Below are 6,471 nucleotides of genomic sequence, written 5' to 3'. Positions count from 1 at the left end.
CAGAAAATAAGAAATAGAGAAGGTGTGGCCATTCGGCCCCTTCTGTCTCTTCTGCCCTTCACTCAGAACATGCTTGACTTTTGACCTCAGCACCACTTTCCTGCAACTTTCCATCACCGCTGAGCCCCAGGATATGTCTATTAAATTTAGAAACCTTGTGGAGATAATTGCAATGATTCACTGCACTCTGGGTGAGGAAATTTCTCCTCATCTCAGTCCTGCTGAGTTGTCCTCCGATTTTGAGTCTGTGAGTGCTGGTTCCACACCTTATGGGAAACATCATTCCAGCCCTTCCGCTGTAAATATCCTGTAAGATTGTATTTCTCTAATTCTGAGACAGGAATGTGATCTGTCTCAGTCAAACCACCTCTTATTTCACTCATTTGGAGACAGTCCCAGTACGATGATTTGTTGTGGGGGCATGTCTATGGACAAGTGAGGGCAGTTGTCCTGTATTGTTCCACAGCCTGATGGCTGAGGGGTAGTAACTGTTCCTGACCCTGGTGGGGTGAGTCCTGAGGCTCTTGTACCTTCTATCTGATTACAGCAGTGAGAAAAGAGCCTGCCTGTGTGGTGAGCCTGATCACAGCCGCCTGTATCACCGTCCCCTCTGGCCTGACCTATCCGGGACCAAAGGGATTGTGGAGACTAAATGTGGTACTCTGTCGAGTATCACAGTGATCTGTCCCCTCTGGCCTGCCCTATCCGGGACCAAAGGGATTGTGGAGAGTAAATATGGTACTCTGTCGAGTATTACTGTGATCCGTCCCCTCTGGCCTGTCCTATCCGGGACCAAAGGGATTGTAGAGAGTAAATGTGGTACTCTGTCGAGTATCACTGTGATCCGTCCCCTCTGGACTGCCCTATCTGGGACCAAAGGGATTGTGGAGAGTAAATGCGGTACTCTGTCGAGTATCACTGTGATCCGTCCCCTCCGGCCTGTCCTATCCGGGACCAAAGGGATTGTAGAGAGTAAATGTGGTACTCTTTCGAGTATCACTCTCATCCGTCCCCTGTGGCCTGCCGTACATGGGACCAAAGGGAATGTGGAGAGTAAATGTGGTACTCTGTCGAGTATCACTGTGATCCGTCCCCTCTGGACTGCCCTACCTGGGACCAAAGGGATTGTGGAGAGTAAATGTGGTACTCTGTCGAGTATTGCTGTGATCCGTCCCCTCTGGCCTGCCGTATCCAGGACCAAAAGGATTGTGGAGAGTAAATGCGGTACTCGGTCGAGTATTACTGTGATCCGTCCCCTCTGGCCTGTCCTATCCGGGACCAAAGGGATTGTAGAGAGTAAATGCGGTACTCGGTCGAGTATCACTGTGATCCGTCCCCTCTGGCCTGCCATATCCAGGACCAAAGGGATTGTGGAGAGTAAATGCGGTACTCGGTCGAGTATTACTGTGATCCGTCCCCTCTGCCCTGCCATATCCAGGACCAAAGGGATTGTGGAGAGTAAATGTGCTACTCTGACGAGTATCACTGTGATCCGTCCCCTCTGGCCTGCCCTATCTGGGACCAAAGGGATTATGGAGAGTAAATGTGGTACTCTGTCGAGTATCACTGTGATCCATCCCCTCTGGCCTGCCCTATCCGGGACCAAAGGGATTGTGGAGAGCAAATGTGGTACTCTTGACGATTATTACTGTGATCCATCGCCTCTGGCCTGCCCTATCCGGGACCAAAGGGATTGTTGAGAGTAAATGTGCTACTCTGTCGAGTATCACTGTGATCCGTCCCCTCTGGCCTGCCCTATCCGGGACTAAAGGGATTGTGGAGAGTAAATGTGGTTCTCTGTCGAGTATCACTGTGATCCGTCCCCTCTGGCCTGCCCTATCCGGGACCAAAGGGATTGTTGAGAGTAAATGTGGTACTCTGTCGAGTATCACTGTGATCCGTCCCCTCTGGCCTGTCCTATCCGGGACCAAAGGGATTGTGGAGAGTAAACCTGTTACTCTGTCGAGTATGACTGTGATCCGTCCCCTCCGGCCTGCCCTATCCGGGACCAAAGGGATTGTGGAGAGTAAATGTGGTAGTCTGTCGATTATTACTGTGATCCGTCGCCTCTGGCCTGCCCTATCCGGGACCAAAGGGATTCCGGAGAGTTAATGTGGTACTCTGTCCAGTATTACTGTGATCCGTCCCCTCTGGCCTGCCCTATCCGGGACCAATGGGATTGTGGAGAGTAAATGTGGTACTCTGTTGAATATTACTGTGATCTGGGCTCTCTTCCTGCCCCTTATTATTCTTGACTGTGATTGCAGTGCGACAATCTCTGGCCCAATGTCCCCTCTTTCTACAAACCCCGTTTCTGTCCTTAGCCAAGTGTCCCCTTCATCTGCACCGTCCGCACGATCCTGCCACCCGTTCTGGGTTCTTCGTCGGGACCCGAACTCCATCTCCTCACTACCGGATTTCTGTGCACACTCTCGCTTTCCCCCAGTCCCTTTAAAGAGTCAATTGCGCTCCCTATTCATCAAAATTTATGTCACCCGAGGCCAGGTCTGACACAGCGAATTGAGATTAGTTAACTTACAGGAGTGGGCAGGCTTGTGCCTGAGACAGTTTAGAAAAGTCTGCACTGCCAGCTGGACACAGTGATCTGTCCAGGGGTTTGCCAGCATTGGACTCTCACGTATCCTTAAAACGAGCTATAAAGTACGCAAGGGATTCTCCTTTTTTCTGTAGTTATCGGGTAAATTCACCAAAATCCGCATGCAGTCGGGCTGTCATTCAAATGGGTTCCCTTACGTCAGTGACCCACCGTGCCATGGCTTGTATTACATCAGCCCCTCTGGTGGCTCCCGGTCACCTTCGGGCGTCTACCTGGGAAAAGGGAACCCACTCCCTGTCCCTGTCCGAGAGGTTCCATATATAACCCTGAGGAGTGGCACAAGTCCCCGGGCAGGGTCTGGAAAGGGGAACTCACTCCCTGTCCCTGTCCGAGAGGTTCCATATATAACACTGAGGAGTGGGACAAGTCCCCGGGCAGGGTCTGGAAAGGGGAACTCACTCCCTGTCCCTGTCCGAGAGGTTCCATATATAACCCTGTGGAGTGGCAAAAGTCCCCGGGCAGGGTCTGGAAAGGGGAACCCACTCCCTGTCCCTGCCCGAGAGGTTCCATATATAACCCTGAGGAGTGGCACAAGTCCCCGGGCAGGGTCTGGAAAGGGGAACCCACTCCCTTTTTCAATGAATTCAGGTAAAGCCCCTGGTCCGGACGGTTATACTGCTGAATTTTTAAAATCCTTTTCTTCTATACTAGCTCCTTGGCTTTGTAAAATTTTTAAAGATGCGTTAACTGTAGGTAAATAAGCACAATCTTTTTATGATGCCTCCATTTCTCCAATTCGTAAAAAAGATAAAGACCCCACTGAATGTGCATCCTATCGGCCAATATCCTTGCTGAATACAGATTCTAAGATTTTTACCAAAATTTTGGCCACTAGATTAGAAAATGCATTACCTCAAATTATCTCAGAAGATCAGACCAGATTTATTAACAACTGTTATTCATCTTTTAACATTAGAAAATTTATTAATATAATTTATACTTCTTCATCTAAAATACCAGAACGTCATTTCCTTAGATGCTGAAAAAGCGTTCGATAGAGTTGAATGGCTATATTTATTTAATACATTGCAGAATTTTAATTTTAGCTTGAAATTTATATCATGTATTAAATTAATGTATTATGAACCTTTGGCTTCGGTTCTTACCAATAATCAAAGATCTCCTTTTTTTCAGTTGTCCCGTGGTACGAGGCAAGGCTGCCCTTTAAGTCCTCTATTATTTGACATTGCTTTGGAACCTTTAGCCATTGCCATTCGTGAATCACCTAATATTTTTGGCATTAATCGTGGGTAAGGGACTATTATATATATATATTATATGCTGATGATTTGTTACTTTACATATCTGACCCTGAGAGATCTATTCCTGCTATTTCATCCTTGCTTGCTCAGTTTAGTAGCTTTTCTGGCTACAAACTGAATTTTAATAAGAGTGAATTATTTCCATTAAATATGCAAGTTCCAATTTATAAACACTTACCATTTAAAGTTGTCACAGATCATTTTACTTATTTGGGTATTAAAATTACCAGGAAACATAAAGGTTTATTTAAAGTTAATTTTTTACCTTTAATTGAACAAATCAAGCAACTTGTTACCAGGTGGTCCCCATTATCTCTGTCATTGGTTGGTCGAATTAATACTATCAAGATGATAGTATTACCCAAATTTTTATATTTATTCCAAGCATTACCAATTTTTATTCCTAAATCTTTTTTTGATATTATTGACTCCAAAATATCCTCGTATGTGTGGCAGAGTAAAAATCCTAGATTAAGTAAAAAATATTTACAGAAGCCTAAGAAGGAAGTTGGTTTTGCTTTCCCAAACCTGAGATTTTACTATTGGGCAGTTAATATTCAATATTTAATATTTTGGACACAAGAATCGGTCATAGTACCTTGCCCACAATGGGTAAATCTGGAGTGTAAATCTGTACAAGACTTCTCATTGTTTTCTATTTTAGGATCTTCGCTTCCTTTTGCTTTATCTAAACCGAATAAACAAATAACTAATCCTATAGTTAAACATACATTAAGAATATGGTTTCAAATTCGTAAATTCTTTGGCTTGAATAATCAAGCCCTATTATATCTAACTTCTTTTTCCAGCCCTCTTTTATGGACCAAGCCTTTGTGTTATGGAAAACAAAAGGTATAACATGTTTTCATGATCTATTTTTAGATAACAGTTTTATGTCCTTTGAACAGCTATCCAGCCAAAAACTCTTTTTGTTTAGATACTTGCAAGTTAGAAATTTCTTGAATGTTTATATTTTCTGAAATTATGTCCAATGGACATTACAGAAAAAATTCTAGCTCTGAATCCTTGCCAGAAGGGTTAAGTAGCCATCATTTATCATATGATCATGAAAATACAGCCAGGAGTATCAGAAATAATTAAGAAGGAATGGGAAAAAAGAACTTCACTGCCTTATACCCACAGAGCAGTGGGAGAAAATTTTACAATTAGTCAATTCTTCTTCTATTTGTGCTAAACATGCCTAATACAATTTAAGGTTGTTCATAGGGCTCACATGTCCAAGGATAAACTCGTTCGATTTTATTCTTATGTTAATCCAACCAGTGACAGATGTCATTCTGAAGTCGCTTCATTGACCCACATGTTCTGGTCTTGCCCCTGTTTGCAAAATTATTGGAAAGATATTTTTGGTATTACTTCAACAGTTCTGAATATCAGATTGCAACCGCATCCTATTACTGCAATTTTCGGTTTACCAAAGGTGGATAATAGTCGTTTATCCCCCCTCAGCCCGGCGGATGATTGCATTTGTTACATTAATGGCTAGAAGATCTATCCTATTGAACTGGAAAGAAATTAATCCTCCAACTATATTTCAGTGGTTTTCTCAAACTATTTCTTGATTGAGTTTAGAAAAAATTACAAGTGTTGTCTTTGACCCTTCAGTTAAATATGAAGAAACTTGAAGACCATTTATTCAACATTTTCATATGAGCTAAACTGACTTTTCCTAAACTTTACTTTTATTATCCTTAATTATTTGGATGGAGGTGCGGAGTTACTGACGCTACTGTGTATAATTGATATAATGCAATGGCACATGTCGGTTAGGTATTTTTTCTTTTTTTCTGGAGGGGGAGGGATTCTTATTTTCTCCATTTTTTGTAACCACTATGAGTTTGGGAGGTTATTATCATCTATTTGTATTTATACCTTAACCTACTAATTATGTTCTCTCAACCTCTTTGTATTCATGTTTCATTTATGTTTGTTTAAAATCAATAAAAATATTTAAAAAGAAAGGACTACTCTGAGGAAAGGGTGGAATAGGCGCAACGGGCCGAGTGGCCACGCATGCTCCTGTTACTTATTTTCTAAAGCACGAGTTTACCTTTGCGCCTTGTTCTCCCTTGGTTTTCAGCCGTTCGGATTGCACAGGGGAGCGGTGAGAGCTCCGAAGATCCGTCGGCAGCCGCTGCGGGGCAGCTCCCGTCTCCCAGCAGGAAGGGACGGGTCTGGGAGACAACTCCAGACAACAGGCCCCGATCCTCGGCGGGGAAAGGCCGGGCGCCCTCCGTGTAGCTGAAACATCTCACGGAATCTCCGCCAGTCGCTTCAGCTCTGCCTTCGAAAGGATTCACGACCCGCCGGTGGTGCAGCCGAAACCCGAGGCGCAGCTCCCGGTCTCCGGCCTCACTCGGTCCCCGTTCCAAACCCCGGCCCGGCCTGGCGCTCAGCGTCCCGCCCACTGACACCCGTGGATCGGGGCCTATTGTCCGGAGGTTCCTCCCAGTCCTGTCTCCTGCTGCTGGGAGACGGGAGCTGCCCCGCAGCGGCTGCCGGTGGATCTCCGGAGCTCTCACCGCTCCCCTGTGCAATCCGACAGGCTGAAGGCCAAGGGAGAACAAGGCG

General features: G+C 45.0%; 1 long non-coding RNA gene across 1 annotated transcript; it reads right to left on the bottom strand.

Moving 5' to 3' along the window:
• Window positions 1-5,116: 5,116 nt before the first annotated feature.
• LOC140723350 (uncharacterized) lies at window positions 5,117-5,996 on the bottom strand. The gene is made up of 2 exons (XR_012097869.1): window positions 5,951-5,996; window positions 5,117-5,217 (listed from the first exon to the last, which is right to left on the bottom strand). It is a non-coding gene; the product is annotated as an uncharacterized lncRNA (long non-coding RNA).
• Between the last annotated feature and the right edge of the window lie 475 nt (window positions 5,997-6,471).

This window comes from Hemitrygon akajei, unplaced genomic scaffold (genome assembly GCF_048418815.1).
Source record: "Hemitrygon akajei unplaced genomic scaffold, sHemAka1.3 Scf000110, whole genome shotgun sequence".
In the NCBI taxonomy this organism is placed as follows: Eukaryota; Metazoa; Chordata; class Chondrichthyes; order Myliobatiformes; family Dasyatidae; genus Hemitrygon; species Hemitrygon akajei.
Note: the sequence above shows the minus strand (reverse complement) of the source record. Positions and strands in the feature narration are given on the sequence as shown.